This window comes from Thermobia domestica, chromosome 9 (genome assembly GCF_964235325.1).
Source record: "Thermobia domestica chromosome 9, izTheDome1.hap1.1, whole genome shotgun sequence".
Lineage (NCBI taxonomy): Eukaryota > Metazoa > Arthropoda > Insecta > Zygentoma > Lepismatidae > Thermobia > Thermobia domestica.
In genome coordinates, this window is record NC_137462.1 from 196,856,884 (window position 1) to 196,877,080 (window position 20,197).

Consider the following 20,197-nt stretch of genomic DNA (forward strand, 5'->3'; position numbering starts at 1 on the left):
CTTTACGAGTTGGTTAAGGCAATGAACTAATGCCTATACTGACTTCAGGGTAGTGATCCACCTTAAAGATTTCATTTCATTTTTTTTTTTTCTCAATTATGTTCGAGTCGAGGTTAGACGGAGGTGTGAACTCTTCCTGGTTACGGCTTTACTCACGTGTGAAGTACTTGTTTATTTACTGCACCAATGATCTAAATGCGCGTATTTCTGTTGACCTTCATTTTGTAAATTCAATGAACGACATTCGCGTAAATTCCAATGGGTTTTGCCTTTAAAATTTTCCCAATGACCAATATATTCTGCTAAGAAGTAACCAAACAAAAAAAACAAATAAAGATAATATTGTTCGGAAGTTTGTTTTGCATTGTGCGTTAAAAAAGCTCACTTAAGTCTTGCGTAAGTCACTAACCTATTGGTCTATGTGTTTGAAATTAGCAACTCGTTTTCAGCAGACGTTTAATCGTTACGTGTTTTGTATGTAAACACTCGAGTTGATGCAAGAATGGGAAATCCCAGCATTTAGGGGAAGAGCACGGGGACAGGGGGGGAAAAGAAAGATACGAGGTATTGTGCGCCTCCGGATATCTCGTACTAACGGCGTGGCTACGTTATTTTATTAGTAAGAAAGAATAACTTTCGCTATGAACATTAAAGAAATGTTGGTTGTTCACTGTGTCGTTATGATGTGCTTATTTTTAGCAGTTCTATCTCGACCTGAGAGCGAAACATGTAGTTCTTGTAGTGACATCAATAGTTCATTTTGTTGCAGATTTTTCAAGCTTTGTTGTGATGGTAAGTAAACATATCATAATTATAAATGCTTTGCTTGTATTGTCCCATGCACTTTCCTATATTCTTGTACACAATGAATAAGTGTGTGTCTTACTACCACACAATATGAAACTTGTTTAAGAGGGAGAGGTGAAGTACTGCAAAATGGTAGTACAGCGCTCCACCTCAAGAGAAATAATTTCTTCCGTTTCAATTTCGCCAATTCTTTTATCATCATTCATTTATATTTATCATATTCTTCCTTTGACTTCCAAGGCATAATCAGATGGACGTTAAAACTAAAGAACTTAAATCAATATTAAGCATGATTAAAGTGGCGACTCTTGAAGGAAGTCACATCGGTTAAAAAAAATAAATTTTCTCTCTAGAAGCTAAAGAAAAAAGTTTTATACAGCTTCAGGAAGCTGTATGCATGGATTAGCAACATTAAGTAAGCTTTCTTCCTTTCACTTGTAGAGATAAAAAATTATTTTTTTATGGATGTGACTTCCCTCAAGAGCCGCCACTGATGGTCTTTTCTTTTCTTGATATACCCTAAAGTTTAGTTCCCACATCAATATTCTACACATTTTTACGTAATCTTCTTGCGAATAAACTACCCCGTCTACCTTAATAACCTCGATCTCATAAGGGTACTCGCACCCAGGGGTGTACCCACAAGAGGACCAGCGGGTCCAGACCCCCAAAACTTCCTAACTCAACATACACTTGTACCCTTTCTTAATAAAACTATACTTGTTTCACAGGGGAATGGTTGATGTAGCACGAACATTTGATCTTACACTTCATCTGCCCAGATAGCAGAAACAGCTTGTCACAAGCATGACATAAGCTTGTCGTGACAAGAATATAAGCTTGTTCCAAGCTTGTTATGACAAGTCTGTAAGCGTATATCAAAACTGATTCAAGCGACGAAGTTGACAGGCGACAAGCATATTGTAGGCTTATACTGTAAGATTGTTTCAAGCTTGTCACCTCAAGCTTATTTCAAACTTGATACATAAAGCATGCTACAGGCTTGTGATCTCAAGTCTATTTCAAACTTGGTACATAATGCTTGCTACAGGCTTGTCACCTCGAGTTTATTTCAAGCTTTCCATTTCAAGTGTAGCACATGCTTGATATGTCTCGTTTATTGCAAGCTTCTCAGTAAAGCTTGATACAAATTTATTTCTGCACGTGAGAAAATGATTCAGCTGGTTGGCGTCATGTATAATGTTTGATGTGAAGGTTAGTATAATGTTCAATGTGTAAGTTACATAAATGATGGTGTGTATTCTTTTGCCATCTGAGGGTGTTTGAATATTGCCACCACTTTATTGGCATTCTTTTAAAAATATTGCAGAAACCATAGCTTACTACCTATGTTTACTATTAATAGTAAGTATGGTATGGTTTCCCCTAACCATAGCTTACTACTATGTTTACTATTAATAGTAAGTATGGTATGGATTCCCCAATATATATTTATATTTAAAAAAAAAAACTATACTAACCTTCATATCAAACATTATACATGACGCCAACCATTTGAATCATTTTCTCACGTGCAGAAATAAATTTGTGTCAAGCTTTACTGAGAAGCTTGCAATAAACAAGACATATCAGGCATGTGCTACACTTGAAATGATAAATTGTAATAGACACTGTAAGGCAAAAGAATTAAATTGTAATAGACACTATGACCCAAATCTTACGATTTGAATTGGCCTGTGAAACATGAAGTAATAGTCAAAGAGGCCCAGATAAAATCTGTATCGGCCTGGTCCTGAAACGTGCCTTTCGCGAGAAATGAAGCGCCAAATCTCTGAGACTATTCACCAATCCTACAGATGGCTCCAATTTCTAAACAATCGACAAACGTCAAACGCTTTGAACCAAGCTTGAAATAGGCTTGATAGTAGAAAGTTGATAAATTCAAGCTTCTTTTCAAGTTAAAAACGAGCTAAAATAAACGTTGATTGTCGCTTGTCGCATCAACTGTACATTGCTAAGCCAAAATCAAGGGAAAGCGACCCTTGATTTAAGCTTACGTGCTATCTGGGTGTACTCTTTCTCTTATAAAAACAATCTAGTTCTATAATCTTTTTTGAAAATATTTTACAATTACACTACTTATCGGTAGGATTGCTATAATTTTTTAATCCAAAATACGGACAAGCCTTAAAATGACAAGCCATCAAAGATACGATGCCCAACACAGAATAAATATTTTAAAATTTCTTACCTAAAAATCACCTTTTTATGTTACCGGTATCACACAATTATTTACTGTAATACTTAAAACACTATTGGACGTAAAACTGAAAGATTTCATTTCATTTTTTTAAAACACTATTGGAAACTAATGTTTTATAATTTTTTTTTCCATTAACACGAATATAATAAATCATGCCATTAGATTACGTATATCAAATCTAACCAAAAGAACCCTGGAATGGAAAAATGAGACACTTCTTAAAAACATAACCAACGTTATTAATAGTTACTAAAATATAAGTTACCGTATACCTATGTGATGAAAACACAATTCTTTTTACCCGAGATTTTAGCGATTTCCGTCTCGGAAACTTTCGGGCAGCTCCGAAAACTGTCAAATACTGACATTTTCGTATTTCATGCTTTGTACGGTACGGACACGGACCCAAAAATACAAACAATCCGTACAAAATACGGCCATATGGCAACCCTACTTATCGAGTACAGAATAATACCCGTTCAATACTACATAGACGTAGTGGCTTTTAGCATTAGACCCCCCAACAAAATTTTTCTGAGTGCGCACCTGCTCGCACTAGATGCAGTGTCGAGTTTCAACTGTGTAGCTTTCTAAATTTCAGCATCAGCTTATGGGATCGTTGAGGTCAGTGGCGTCTCTGGAGTTCTACAACAGGGAAGTTATATTAACACTGGTTGTCAAACTGGCTTTGTACCTCCCCTTCCCCCATCGCAAAATTATCCAATGGCTTTAGGGCCTCCAGTGATGTATTAAATTCTGATATTAGGTGCAAAAAATTGACATTGTCATATATCCAAAATGTCAGAAGAATTATAGTCTGTAAGTTGAAACTCGTGCTATTTTTAGATTCAGTTGACAAAATTACCGAACTGTTCAATTGTCCTTGATAAATTGATGATCTGAACTAACAAGAAACGGACATGAACGTGTCATCCGGACATCCAAATCAAACCTAGTCCATTCGATAAACATAACAAAGATATGTTCATACACAAGAAAATAGGTGCCATATGGACAGCGGAGTAGGTCCCTGGGGCCTATTAACTCTGTTAGTATATAGAAAATCGTATACTTGCAGTGAAATAGCTATTGCATCAACGATATTCATTGGAAAGTCATGGTTTATAGACTATAAACCATGAGTTCATTCTCTTCAGCATAAAACAAGCTTTCCAAAGATACTATTATTGGGGCCCCATAACGTACTTGAATCGGGAAAATTGGGAAAATTCCCTCCAGAAATCCCTTCTATTAACTTTGGATCCCTCTGGAGTGGCCCCGGGTGAAGGCACACAATCCAAGTGCATCTCGAAAAATACTATAGGGGATAAGGAATGTATGTACCAAGTTTTGTATTGATAGACAGAATAGGTATGAGTGAAAATCGTGTATTGGTATACCGCTTTTTTCTCATATCATCATACCCCTAAAAAGTGTAATAAAGAAATAATTGCATTTTTTTAAATATTCAATTAGATCAGATTAGATTAGATTTAAATATTCAAATCTACACAAAATTTGCACGTATCTTTCTACAGCTTCTGGTTTCCGAGATATCGTTGCCAAAAGAATTGGCCCCAAACATAGACACATCCACAAACATAGAATCGTCCACAAACATATAAACTTTTCTTGGCCACAAACAAAACCGAGTATTTTAATATAGGCCCTATAAATATTTAAGTTGTCAGATACACAATACGGAAAAGTAATGAAGAATGACTATAGATTTTTAAAATGTGAGTAAGAGGAGAATTAAGAAAATTAGTTGGGTCAAATAGCCTACACAGAGAAAAATCCGTTATCCGGACAGCAGTATATTGTACAAATATACGGTATCCTCTTGCTTACTATAGAAATCAGTACGGAGCATACGTTATTCGTATGCTACATGGGCACTGCCCTTAGATGTTACATCATGCCGTTGCAGGATGTCTGACATCTAACAGTTTTCCGTAAATCACATGCATATACTTATGTTACCTTCGTCAGCTATATGTTATATACGTCCATTTGTATGTGAGATGCTGACCGCCTACTTGTTTCATACAGAAAGTACGTATAGATGGAACACTTATACTGAAAGTATTATAAAACATGCGTTTTCAGTTATCTGTAAAACATGTAACCTATCTTTTTAAGTACGCAGCCTACATTTTTTTCTCAGTGTACAAATGAATAGTATTTGACACAATTAAAAAGAATAAAGATAAAAACTGGATGCAACAGTGCTTGAGAAATTATGTTCTAAAGGAACGTTAGACTGTGAGCAATGCAACGAAATACGATATAGGCCTACTCCTGATCATCTACACCATCATCAGGAGAGTATAATTGTAAAAAGGATATTCTGATTTGTGTTATACAATTGATCTGTATGTTGTCCGATGCCCATAAGGCGAGACGATCAGACGATGTAGGGTTTTCGTGGAGAGACACAAGACGAGATGGGAATTCTTTCAATAGAAACACATATTTTCGAGATGAAACATCACTTTCACGATGTATATATATAAATATCTTGAGACGGGAAACCTTCAATTCTTAGCTCGTAGTAACCTTAATCCCTAGAAACTTTGGAAGTTTCAAAACAGGAGCGTCATTTCAGATTTTGCTTGGGGGGAAGCAACCCCTCGATATAAGTAAAATTTCGCGTTTTTCACTCATTTACTACTACTCTATTGATAAAATCTATATAAATCTCAAACTCAGGGGGGAAATGCCCCTCCCTGCCCCCCTAAATGACGCCCCTGTTTCACAAATAGTATTGACGGCTCCTTTGATCCTGTTCCTCGATTCTGAAGAATATGCATTTATATTGTTCCCTCAAAGGCAGAAAATTAAAAAAAAGTATTATTATTATTATTATTATTATTATTATTATTATTATTATTATTATTATTATTTTACAAATGAAGCTCTGCCGGCTGGATGACTTGCTTGTTGGATCTACCTAATTAATCCGTTAAAGGTCCCAAAATGGAGGTTTAATAGCAAACATTTTGACTTCCACTGGTAATCGAAGATGAAACTGCACGCATTAAAGCACACGTTTAGTTTGTTATTGTTTTATGTCCTTATGCAACACCGAGGTTATGAAATACAGGGCCAACTGTTATCATGAGCTTCGAGCAATTACCGGAGCTTGAATTCGGTGCAGATGATGGATGCACAGACTATCATGTCAGATGAGCTGTTACAGGGATAATTAGTATAAATGTTATAAGCAATAAGTACTTCGAGTAGATATAACACACTAAATACATGGTAAAAGTTGTCATAATATATGTCTGTATGTGTGTGTGCTTCGAAACTTCGCGTGAACGTGGGTTTTCTTGGGATTTCCCTGTTTCCTCTTATTTTCTTTCATCATTTCATCCATTACCATAATCACTAGGGATTGGTACATGTAATAAAAGTAGAGATTGTCTTGTCTAGAAGTTTCATAAAAGTGATATCTCGAAAAATATAGCTATTTCTATTGGATGAGTTCTGTCTCGTCTTGAATATCACGAAAATTCTGTCTCGTATGCAACTCTAATTATCACCTTGCCTCGTTGGCTAATCATCGGACGTTAAAATAATAATAATAATAATAATAATAATAATAATAATAATAATAATAATAATAATAATAATAATAATAATAATAATAATAAAAAAAAGTATTGGGAAGAATTTAAAGGGCTGAAAGTGTTCAGTTTTTGTAATGCACAGACTCATCGTGACAATTCTTACTATGGATTAGGATGTTACACTCACTTGAAACATCTTTTGATCATAATATACTAATTATCTCTGTAAAATCAACCCTCACAATATATGGACTGTTCCAAATCACACAATCTACGTTTCACAATAATAATAATAATAATAAAAATCCTAGAGCAGGCTTTCTCAACCTATTTCATATCACGAATCCTTTTATCTCATATTCTTCTCAGCAATTTTCCGTAAGTAATTACCGATTTATAATAACCTTTTGATTTTGCTGCTTATTGTTTACAGTTGTATTCGTGAATAACCTTAATTTTGAATTGTTTTAATGTGCAGTTTTTGTTGTATTTGCATTTTTCGTCTACTTCGATATCCAGTTTTTCACTATTTTTTATTCCTTTTCCATTGCAATTCTTTTTTTCACTACTCCTTAATTCCTCAAAATTTTGTTTAAGATGTTTTGCTATATTTGTTTATGATGTAATATATGGATATAAAAATATGTTTATGAAAATAAGAAATTAAAAATAATCCTTAGTTTTTTTTTAACGCTATTAGATTCTAATTACATTTTTCTGTTTTATCTTCCTTCACGACTTTCACGTATTCTTCTCGCGAACCGTGTAGAGCTCGCGACCCTAGGATAAGAAACCCGGTCCAAGAGTATGGATTTCAAAGTGTGGTAAGCGTACCTACACTAAATGCCTCTTCGTAGCCGAGTGGCTAATGCGAGCGCTTCAATTCGCATGGTTCCGCTTCGATTATTGGTAGGGGTACGGTACATACCTTGGGTATAAAGAAGCGGTCCCGCGTAAACTTTCACCTTTGGTGCAAGCGGTCTTGCGTTCAATTCCTGGTGTTGACACTCGATCGTAAAAGTGTAAAAAGCTTCTTCAGATCTCCTCATTCACACCAGGCAAATGCTGGAATGGTATTTCACTTAATGGCCCCAGTCCGCTTCCTTTTTTCCGTTCTTCTTTCTTCCACCCCGATTCCCCGGGCAGTGTGAGTGTCGGGGCACGTCATCCCTTATACGTGATGGCGTAATATGACTATAGATCAGCGTTTCCCAACCGGTGTGCCGCGGCACAGTGGTGTGCCGCGAATGGGTCGCTAGTGTGCCGCGAGGAAATCGAAACAAAATTATTGATTCTAAAGCAATCAAATTGCAAGACATAGAGAAAAAGAAATATTTGTATTTCACATTACTACTATGAATCTAAAATTTAAAGTTTCATACTGTGTTACTTTTCTGTAGAACATTTGAAATTTTCTGTAGAACATTTTTCTGTGCTTTTCTAATTTTGAAAAAAAAGTATTTGTTATCATTGTAATGACCATTATTACTTCTTTATTGTTGCGGACTATTTCGTAACTTGAAATTTTAAAATATTCTTCAATCCTTCCGGCAAAGTAAACATGCATACGAATTACCTACATTTGTGTTTTAAAAGTAAAAGAGATTTGTTTGTTCGTTCGTTGTTTAGTGATCCTCCTTCTTAATGAAAGGTTGGATACAGTTTTCGAAAAAGAAAGTGTATTTTTAACAACTTGAGCCCTATATCTGATTGCAGTTGTTTTCTATTTTTAAATTAAAATGAAAAATAAGCATAATGATTTACTACTTGGAAAAAACAGTGATCGAGCTTTCTTCTCTGTGAGAAGGATGTCAGTAATCAGAAAAAAATACTACAGTATTTTATATTTTCAAATAATAATAATAATAATAATAATAATAATAATAATAATAATAATAATAATAATAATAATAATAATAATAATAATAATAATAATTAATATGTGTGCCGCGAGAATTCAAGTTACCCTGAAGTGTGCCGCAAGTTGAAAAAGGTTGGGAAACGCTCCTATAGATGCTGAAAGCCGAGAAATCTAATTTCTAATCCTAATCATTGTAATTATATAATCGTAAGTAGTAGTTATAATTCCACTTTAAATATTGGGTCTCGTCTTACATAACCTCGATGCTGAGAAGAAATGTTAAATACAAATTAATCCAATCGAACATATGCCCAGAAGTGCGCACGCAAACTCTCCTTCCTAAAGAGAGACCTCAAAAACCCTATATACAATTCCGCACACAAATGAAGCAGATCTAAAGGCTCACTTACGTTGGGACAGTATAAATGGTCCCCTGTTAAAAGTTTGCAAATCCCCAGATCATTCCTAGCGTACAAACCTGCAATAAAAATATTTCGCAAGGAGTAAATCGGAAGAACGTAAATTATTTTACCGAATTTACTGTATTATTGAATTTACTGTAAATTATTTTACTGTATTGCTTCTTTTGTTAGTGTATTTGAAGCATCTAGTAACAGTACATTTTTTCTGCTGTAAACAGTCTCTGGTGTTCTCATTTCACTAAACATACAGAAAAAAATCCATTATCCGGACAGCGGTATATTGCACAAATATACGGAATCTTTATATTTACTACAGAAATCAGTATTGAGCATACGTTATCCACATGCTATATATGTACTGCCATTTTTCCCGCTTAGATGTTAAACCATGCCACTGCAGGATGTCTGATATCTAACAGTTTTCTGTATATTACATATATATACATATGTAGTCACATACGTCAGTCCAACTGTATGTGACATCCTGACCGCCTACATACAGTCTTTAGTTTGTACGGAAAGTACGTTTATTCGGAACACTTATACGGAAAGTACATATAATATATACTTCTTCAGTTATATGTTTGCTGTATAAGTCAAGTCCAAAAACTACAAAATTTAGAAATGTAACCTGCGTTTTTATGCACGCCACATAGTTCTTTTTTTTTTTTTTTTTCTCAGTGCGTTGTAGATTGTATCAGTGATGATTGCAAGGAGTGGCCCGGGAGGAATTTCCCTTCGGAGCTCAATGTGGATTCCCTATCCTATCATGCTCAATGTGGATTCCCAGTATTTTCGTAATATTACTTTCCACCTCCTCCACCAGTATATTGAAATTCCCCGGAGAAAATCTGAAATCATCGCTGGGTATTATTAACAGAAAATGTCTCGACAATAGTCGAAAAAAAAAAAAAAAAAACACCTTGCGTCTATGATCTGTGGGGATGATTATGGAACAGAACAATTAATATCTTATTTACTTTCATCGTTAAAACGGAGAAACGGTATGAGGATTCAGTTCATTTATAACCTCCATTGAGTGGACTAAATCAGCCACTAAAACTTTTAAAACTAAACATTCACTAAATAATTTGAGAAATAATAATGCTGATACAAGACAGAAGAGTCTTAAATAAACTCAGAGTATCTGTCCTAAGTGAATATATCCGTGAAGAAGCTCAAATTCCGGTGTAATGTGATTTGAAACTTACGTACAAGTTTAGTTCCATGTATCATACAGCATTGGTGCTGACAGAGAACTATATGATCCGAACAAACAAAACGAAGCTCAAATTCGTAGATTGCTTTCAAATTTTAATGTTTCCATTAAAATTAAGATTGTTAACACCAAATTACTGTGGCGTGACGAAAGACTTCGTGTACCATTAATAGCTCACTAATTATCCTAATTAGTAGGAAAAAATGGCGTTTTACACCTGATCTTTGCTTTCACAATATAGTAGGTGGGTGCGAATGAAATGTCCACTTTGGCGTCTAGTAGAAAATTAACCTCAGCAACACAACACAGGTATGGACTAAAGTGACGAGCCTAATGACATACAAAGAAGCTGGGATTCCCAGTCGGACAGGATGTACCCCGTTGTTGAGCATGTCGTATGAAAGTGTACCGTAGAGAATACATACTTACGACTGGTATTTCTTTTCGAATTCAAATTGGGCAACAACAAGCCGCAAAAAATACCCTTAAAATTGCATATGGGCAAGGAATGTCGAATAAATACACAATTTGCGGTTCGTTTGTCAAATTTCGTTCCAATGACACAGTACTTCAAAATGGGTCCCGTGGACTACAGCCAGCATCATGTTCAGATTAACTCCGCAGAAACATCGTGGAAGCACACCCTCGCAAAAATGTTCGTGCCATTACAGATGAGTTAGGCATACACTCTATCACTGTAGTTCAGCGGCTTTAAACGGTACGAACGGTAGGGTGAAAAAGTTTGATTCGTGGGTGCCATATAGGTTAACGCCAGACAAAAAGAGGTGCCATATGGAGGTGGGTGCAGTTCTTTGTGTGTAAGAAATAACCGGGAAAGTTTCCCGCATTGGATTTTTTCTTTATTACAATACTGAACTCCATGAAATGTACCGCAAACTTGTCCCCAAGCATCCAGCAGTGATCAACAGACATGGTGTCTTCCTGTTGCACGACAGCGCTGTCGTGCAAACTCGGTACTGTACATGCTCTCCATGAGTTTCAGTACGAAACCCTTTGTCGTTCACCGCATTCCCCCGACTTTTCTGTTCCTGACTTTACCTATTCCAGTATCTCAATCACTTCTTTGGAGGGAACTTCCGTGAAGATCAGGTGGAGGAACGTCTTACATCGAACTTCTTTACATCGAAGATTCGATACGTACATCTTTCGCCATGGAATTCAATCGTTGTCAGGGGCAGATTTACCATTAGGCACACTAGACACGTGCCTAGGGGCGCAGCCTTTGAGGGGCGGCAGCCGGAAGAAGTTTGTTTTTTACCAGCAAATTATAGGAACATTGATACTTACAGTTTGTCAATGTGACCCTCAATTTAATTTCATTGAGAGAGTTTATTTTAAAAAAAATCATCAATGAAATATTCCGTACCAGCCTTTAATATACTAGGCTATAGCATAGCCTTCTATATAGTTCCTAGTCACAAAGTGAATAAGGCAACGACGCATTTTGTGATGTGGATAGTCTGATGATCTTACTGCCTAGTAGTTGTAGTCTGCTATGAGTTTGCAGAAAGCACAATAAAGTTGTAATATTCATCAATCTTACTGCTCAGTTTTTGATGTTTTGTGATTATTTTACGATTTTATTTCTTTGAAACATATTTTTGGAAAATAATAGGAGCGCGAAGTGTAGGAAAATTAAAATAAATTTCTTGATTATAGGGTTAGGGTCAAGTATGGCCTTTTTATAGTAGAAAAATGAAATCTTTGAGTTTTGCGTCCCACGGTTATGCCGGTTAGGCTAAAGGAGACGGTGATGATGAGCAATGAATGCAATCGTGGAATGAAGAAAGTGGGAGGAAACGGGTGAACCCCGAGGAAACCCACGCACACGGTGTTTGTCCTCCACAAAGTTCACTTGGCGGGGGCTGGAATCGAACCCGGGACCCCAAGCACCGGAGGTGAACGCTCTACCACTAAGCCACCGCGGCCCCCTTTTTATAGTAGAGGTCAACACAATTTTAAGGCACAAAACGGTTGAGTACGAAATCAAACAGTCTTATGATGTCGGCAATGGTATTTTGTATCGTTCTGTATCAATTTTAGCATTTACGTTAGTACTAGGGTCTACCTTAACTAACATTTATCTAAGTACAAGGGCCATATTTTATAGAAGATGTCATAAAGTCGAATTTCGTGTTAGGAAAAAGAAATCAGTGATATTCCAGCTTCAACGTTTTCATGGCAGAAAATTCTGGCCCCACTTTACTGTACAAACACCGCGACTTCCCTCACAAGAAACAGCAACGCAAACTAAGGGTGTCATAAACTGCGATTCCAATAAACTGTTTCATTTGGCTACAAACTAATTACTTTCTTGTACCTAACCAGCGACTATACAAGTTTGAGTGTTGGCAACACTGACTGTCAGTGTGCCAGTACCAGTGTTTCTAGTGGCAAAGGTGATGTTGTGTGTGTTTATCTCTTGTCAGTTCGTAACTAGTATTTGTAACAGTGTGATACTAAATTTGTAATCAAATGCAGTTATGCAAAAGCGGTTACAGTGTTAACCTAGTGTCATCATTTGGAAGTGAATGCGTGCATTTGATGAAGTGCAATAATATCGAATGCACACCTCTTTCTATGTGCAATTCCTGAGAGAAGAGAACTTGCAGGGTACATTCTCTAATGAAGATATATGTAGTTCTGAGAATGTATTTGTGTACTGCGGTTCGCAACTCTTCCACAGAAAGATCATTTTTTGTCATTAAAGAGGATTAAGTCATATCTATGTTCTGTTCTAAAGGAAGAAAAATTGAATTATCTTGCAATTCTTAACGTTGAAGCCGAGATCCTTAATGGCGAAGAGTTTGGCAATACTATGTTCCACATACAAAGAATGTTATAATTTTTTACACTGTTATTATCATTATAAATTATTATATCAGAAAGGAAAAATATGAGTTTAAGTGAATTTCTCCTGTTTGAATTTTTTTTAAAAAAGAAAGTAATACTTCTTAGGTGCAATAAATAAAACTTACAAATCTTGTGAGTTATCTTATTTTGAATATTCTTCACCAACGAATGAGAAGTGAAGATATGAATATTTTTATAATATATTACGTTAAAATATAGTACATAATATAGACTAAGCAAATTTTAATCGAATTTCGCTAGGAACGGTATTGCGTCCAACTTTTAATTTATGCATATTCACTCTCCTCGCCTAAATGGCCAGGGCCGGATTTTCCAATAGGCCTGGGCCTATGGGCGCAAGCTACCAGGGGGCGCACGACCAAGAGAAAAAAAATAATAAAATATCTAGAAATAAAAATAAATAGCCATAATTTAACATATTTTTTGAATTGATTAGAAAAAATCAGGCTAATAAAGCATTCTGATTTTGAAGTTCATTGGAACAAATAATTGTTAGTAAAGTTAAACTATTTTTCAACATTATGCATCAACTTCGTTACAACATTGATCTCAAACACGGGAGAACTGGCTGTAATTTTTTAATAAAGGTTTTTAGGAAAGTAACTTTAACCAGACTAGGGGGCGGAAAAAATTATTGGGCCTAGGGGCGCCAAAATGCTAAATCCGGCCCTGTAAATGGCATTTTTTTCATCTCAAAACGTATTAATAAAAATTCAAAGCAATTTATTTCACTATGCCTTTCTTAGACAAAGGCATGAATAAAAGCGTGCCAATGAAGGAAAATTAAAAATCGCCTATTACGTTGAGACCGAAACACAAAGGAGCGACCGACCGAATAGTACCTAGAGGCGGCACCATAGATAAGTCCGCCACTGGTCATTGCCTGAGCGATTGCAAAGGTGTGTGTTTTTTCAGACCGCGACTATTTTGATTAACCATATATTATAGTTTCATTATTTACTTATTCATGTATTTATTTTACCTTTGGAAATAACACAGTTGAAGCGGATATTTCATTCGCATGAACCTAATACAAATACCAAATCGCTTAATAAAGTTTTAATTAACCAAATGGTCGTCCTGTGACAGTGACAGGAAGTGGAAAGAAAGAAGTAAGCGTGCTACCTACTGAGAAAGAACTTAAAAATAGCAGTTTAAAAATTATTAGGTGGAATGCTTTTATAAAATGCTCTAAAAATGATAAAACTACTTTAGTGGGATTTGGTGGCAAAAGGAAGAGCTGGAACAATGACTAAAAACATTGGGCGCCTTTCCTAAATTGAGAATTAAGAAAGTTCGTTAACATTAAATGAGTTGAGTTGAGTTTAACATCCCGTTCAGCAGCGAGGCTATATGAGACGCGGAACTACTGATTAACGTGGAATCCGAACCACATGAGCTCCCGCCGGGAATCGAACCCGGGCCTCCCACGCCAAAGGCGCGTACGCTAACCGCTTAGCCACGGAGGAGCTCTCGTTAACATTAAATTGTGCCCAAGTGTCAAATACATAGTTTTCGGGTTCTCTGAGATAAACAGTGATATTCCTGATGCCCTTTAAGTCCAAATTCAGTCATTATCGGCATGCGGAGTGGAAAAAGACGAAAACTGAAATGTCCAAAACGATCGAGATTACTATCAAATGCGTAGTTTTCCGGGTCAATAAGCTGATTGGTGACAAACCCGATGACACTTAAGTCCAACTTTAGTTAAATATATCGACACGAGAAAAGGGGTTCTGGAGTTTTCGAAAATGCTGTTTTTAAGGGGAGAAGGGGGCAATTTCTATAATTGATTTCGCGACATTGAAATTAACGTTGTCTGTTGTTCGTGATCCCATTACAGCAAAGTGAATGACTGAACCGTTTCAAATGATATTTAGAACATAGTTAGTACCTACCTCAAGTTGAGTTTTATCATGCTACTTTGATTAAAGGGTGCATCCTAAGGAAGTAGATGGTACAAAATTTATCAAGGTACAAGATTTATAGGTTTTTATAATTACAATTTCATTAAAATGTGTATCAAAAGGGAGGTGTTCAAATACAAATTTCCATGTATTTTCCATGACCTTTTCCCCGTGCGAAGAATGGGTATTTGAGCTAGTATATAAACACATGGTGGACCATTTATCTTGAAACGCCCTTGTAACTTTTAAACTAATTAACAAAAAGTACTGAAATTTTGCACCGTGCAAATACTTTACAGTGGATATTTTTTAACATATCCTGCAATACCACCAGATTAACAGTGTTGCCAAGCCAACGAAGATATGTTTTTAAAATACCACTACATCAGGTTATCACACAGACCCTACTTCAAATCTGTATGTGTTAAGCGGAAACTTTGATACAAACTAATTACGCTACAGTATCATTAAAAACCACAAACATTCAAATTTTGGACGCCTAATAACGCAAGTGATAGCGTTTGGGCAATGTATCTCAGTGTCGAATACTATGACCATGGTATGAAGCATTTTGAATAAAAAGGTAGAAAGGTACAAGGGATTGCAAATTTGACACTTTTCAACGGTTTTCTGAATAAATGTTATCATCATTACCTCTGATTGTATGAATAGAGCGAATTTGTAGATGTACTGTCTCCTCTCGAAAAAGTAGAAGACAAGTTCAACACCTAATTCCTTGGATGGTTTCCAGTAGATGGATAAATCATAGTGACGTTTAGAGCAGTTGATATCTCTGATACCCCCCAAATGGCGTCTACGTCATTACTCATTTAGCTTCTATTTATTCTGAAGTAAACGTAAATGGTCCAGCGTTACAGTTCTCGTTTTACTCCAATAGAGATACTGTTCTATCTTAATAACAACGGATAGTTATGTACATATGTAGTACAGTAATTTAAAAAGACTTCATTCTAAAGTTTCGTATTATATGTCGTCAAGTTGGAATTGAGCGGATATTTGAAATGTGGGGAAGAAAAAGGGAAGCATAACCAACAGAACAAACATTTATCCTCAATAGTAGTGATGGGCAAACTCTTTTAAAAGAGAGGCAAAGAAAAAAATAGGCAAGGCAGTATAATTTACTAGAATAACAATGGTACATTTTGCAAAATTCATGTAATGATAAGCGTTATTAATGTTTGGGGTTTCTCATAATTAGGGTCGAATCGGGAGGCATTGATGTTCAGAAGTTAAATTAGATGTTCATCTGTCAATGTGTTTTCAATCGGTGACGATGTCAGAAGAGAACAAGTGATTGGTCCCCTGATAACTAACCCTTCCCCCTCTTTCTGCCCCAGGACATGATGCAATTTATTGTAAGTCAAGTAATATAAAACTATCCTTTTCTGTACACACACACACACACACACACACAAAACTAACTATTTCTCGCGAAAAACTGAGTCAGCTCCTCTGCTTGCTCCCCCTAAATAAAGCTATTTCTAATACAACTCTTTCGAAGTAATCCTGCCCTTCTTTACATTCATCATATTAGAAATTATGTTACCGGCCGGATATAATCTTTCAGGGGGCCGCATTTTCCGCTCTGGAGGATGTTTCTGTAAGATGAATGTATTGAATTAAATCTACTAACATCACAAATGAGTGAGTTCATGTTTGAACCACAGAAGTAGCTTTGCATTTGTTGAAGGATTCAATTTTTTTTAAAGCAGTTGTTCTCAACGTGGGCTTTCTCGTTTCCAAAAGGGCCCTGGAATTAAACGGGACGATAGTCTATTTATGCGATTTTGATGTAAGGGAAATGTAACGGGAAAGAATGCTAATATAAGAATTGAAGAAGTCTTTGTCTGGTTATTAGTTTGCTTTATCCAAGTGTTGCATTCAGTCTTGTGAATGGATGGATTGGGTATTAAGATGATGGGGGACGCTAGGCTCGAAATGGTTGAGAACCATTGCTTTAAAGAATCAATGTTAATTAGAAAACAAAATCAGCAACAATAATTATTATATTTATTTTTAAAATTTTTTGTTAATGTTATTTTCTCTTTCTCTTTTAGTTGTGACTCCCTCCGGCTGTCCACCTCCAAAGTTGCTATACTTTATCTCTTCGTGTCTTGGACCGTGCACCAAGGATTCTGATTGTCAAGGCGGAAGTACGTGTTGTCCTCAACCATGCGGATGTCTTAAGACAAATCCTTATTCTTGATCTTCAAAGAACACCATCATCAACGAAGAGCTGATACATGACTTTTGAATTCTCCCTTAAAGTCGGTCTCATACCTATGTAGCCTTGGTGCTGAAAAATGGCGTTAATCTCCAATCATTCAATGAATGTGCGAAATAACCTGCTGCGTATGGACGTAATGGGGCCAAAGGGATGTTTTCACACTAAGTAATGGCAATTGACTAATATTGTGAGCGATTCGGAGAAAATATATTTTTTTAAAAAACGTAATAAAGTGTTAACTACGTTACATATTAACCGCAGCTGCAGGTAGCCAAGCCAACGCAAGGAGAGGCAGGATGAAATACTGTAGAAAGGATAAAGGTCTTTGATGTTGAATAACTATAGCTAGAAATCACCAATTGCTTGCTCTACGCTGTGCGTGCCCTCTGTTGGATATGCAGCGTTAGAATTTGTGCCATTATGTTGTTTTCTACCTGTACTGCGCCTCGGTTTGGCTACTCAGTTATGCTCAATGTACGATTAAGTTTAATGTGATTTTGTAAGTGTGCTGTGTGTGTTCAATGTAAATTGAAATGTGTACTTCGAGACATAAGGCAATATAAATTTACTCACTCATAGATTCACTTAACCGCCAGTCAGGGCTACGAGACAATACTTGGAAAATACAAGGTGTAGTGGAATCAGTGGCGACTGTCGAGGGGAGTCACATTGCTAAAAATGTAAATTTTATCGCTACATATCAAGCCTAATGTATTAATTCTTACATACAGTTTTCTCAAGCTTTCTTTCCTTAGCTTGTAGCAATAAAATTTATTTTTTTACTAATGCGACTTTCCTCAAGAGCCGTCAGTGAACAGAATATTATTATACTGTGACGACAAAATGCTTGAGGTTAGTGGCTGATAAAGTACGTGATCATAAGATACAGGTACCGTACATGCAAGATAACATGTAAGACATAAACAAAGTATGATTAGGGTTGTCATATTTTAAAATTAGAAAAGCGGGGGATTCTAAATTGTAAGTACTGATGTGAACTTGTGTATAATACTGACCTGACATCCTTCGGATTTGTGTGTGTGTGTGATTTCTTTGTGAAGCGATACTTTCAATATACTTTTCTAACGAAACTAAAGTAAAACAAATTTAGATTTTACCTATAATGTTTTATTAAGTTCAACAAAGGTGAATCTCGAATTGTAAAGTAAATGTTAAGTAAGTATTATAGTAAAATATCTGTAAGGCAAGGTTTCTAAAAAAAAATAAAATAAATAAATAAATAAAAAAAAGCAAGTGATATATGACAGATATTGTTCATACGGTTTTTTCTCAAGAAACAAAATAATTTGTAATTTTTTATCATAAGAAAGGTAAAATATTTAGGAGTCTTGGTCCATATCTTATAAAATTTGCAATCACTTTTAAAGATTGCTACTTGAAATCGTACTAACATGCAAAATTACCACGGTTTCACAATGTATTAAATACTAAGCATTTTAAAAGAAAAGAAAACATTAATCATGAATCTACTCTAAACAAAATGTTAAGGATACCGTAATTCAATTTGCAATATTTTCTTAATATATAAAGATAGGTGGACACATAGACTAGGTAAAAACATAGACTTGTTCAGCCTGAGCTTGAGTCTAAATTTCGCTCAATCATGATTGAGATTGACACAGAAATGTAGCGGTTTATGTTGAATATAACAACACTTTATCAACAAAGCTGTCTTAGATTTTTCTCAAATCCAAAAAGCGGGTGGTTTTTCGTGATTAAAAGATGATTAAGCAGGGAACGAATATAGGACCTGAAAATCGGGTGGTACCCACTAAAATTAGGTAATATGACAAACTTAATTATCTGGAAGAAATAACTAACGTTAAATACACCAGAAAAGTCTTAATAATTTCGTTAATTCTACTACAAAATTTCATTGAGAGAGCTAGAGACGTTTGGTTACATGTAAATAATAATAATAATAATAATAATAATAATAATAATAATAATAATAATAATAATAATAATAATAATAATAATAATAATAACAATAATAATAATAATAGTACTTTAGTATCGTTAAATTGTTGCTGTCGACTCTATTGCAGACTGACTTCAGATTTTTTACAGTTTTTTTAAAAAAAATCAAATCAGGTAAACAGTATGCAAAAAATAGTATATTATAGAAACTAGGCAGAAGCTATAATTGATAATTATTAATTAAATTAAACTGGGCTGTTTTTTTTTTTTCTCTCAATGGAGGATGTGGCAGACACATAAAAGGAAAGCAACAGTCGAGATCTTATATCTTAATTAAATATTGGTCTGGAATCGAGTTTAGTATTAGGATCTGACTTCCATCATCTTGCTGTGAGTAGGAAACAAACTACAGTCATTACCAAATTTTATTGCAACGTATTCTCTGCATTCGTCTTTTGGCGCTTTTTACTTAACATTACAAGTTTTCAAAAAAAATTGCTGAAAATGTAAAGCTATTTACGGGCTTTTTTTTCTTTTTTTTTGGTAAAATAAAATAAAACAATAAGGACTAAGTCACGTCTCGAACACTGAATTGAGTAATTCTTAGCAAGTTTTCTGAGTAACATGACTGAAGCTATGATATTTTCTAGTAACATGTAAGACAAAACCTCACAACTTTTGTGTGTGTGTGTGTTCGTTTAGTGCTAACTTTAAGTGATTTCTAAAATGGCTATTTCTATTGGTTTCAAGTGTTGTCTAAATGTAATTATACAAAAATTGTAAATATTTATAATTAATTACACTCATGTCATAATGTCTTTGAATGATTTGAAAACAACAAAGACAACCCATGAAAATGTTTCCAAATATGCACTAAAATTTTCATTAAAAAATCATTCTTCCATTTCATTTGTTTTGTTCGCGAATCCATAGTTTTGTACGTATTTACTAATATTTTAATTATAATTTATGCTGTTTTTCTTTTTTTAAACAATAAATTGAACTTTTTAAGGAAAATATATTCATATTATTTCTTGGAAGCGAAATGCTATACAGATCAATTTTGAGCCTTCTATAGATTTTTTTTAGATGCTTTTT

General features: G+C 35.2%; 1 long non-coding RNA gene across 1 annotated transcript; it reads left to right on the top strand.

The window, feature by feature from the left end:
* Positions 1 to 488: 488 nt before the first annotated feature.
* Positions 489 to 19,684, top strand: LOC145660526 (uncharacterized). The gene is made up of 2 exons (XR_014126823.1): positions 489 to 792; positions 16,989 to 19,684. It is a non-coding gene; the product is annotated as an uncharacterized LOC145660526 (long non-coding RNA).
* The last annotated feature ends 513 nt before the right edge of the window (positions 19,685 to 20,197 follow it).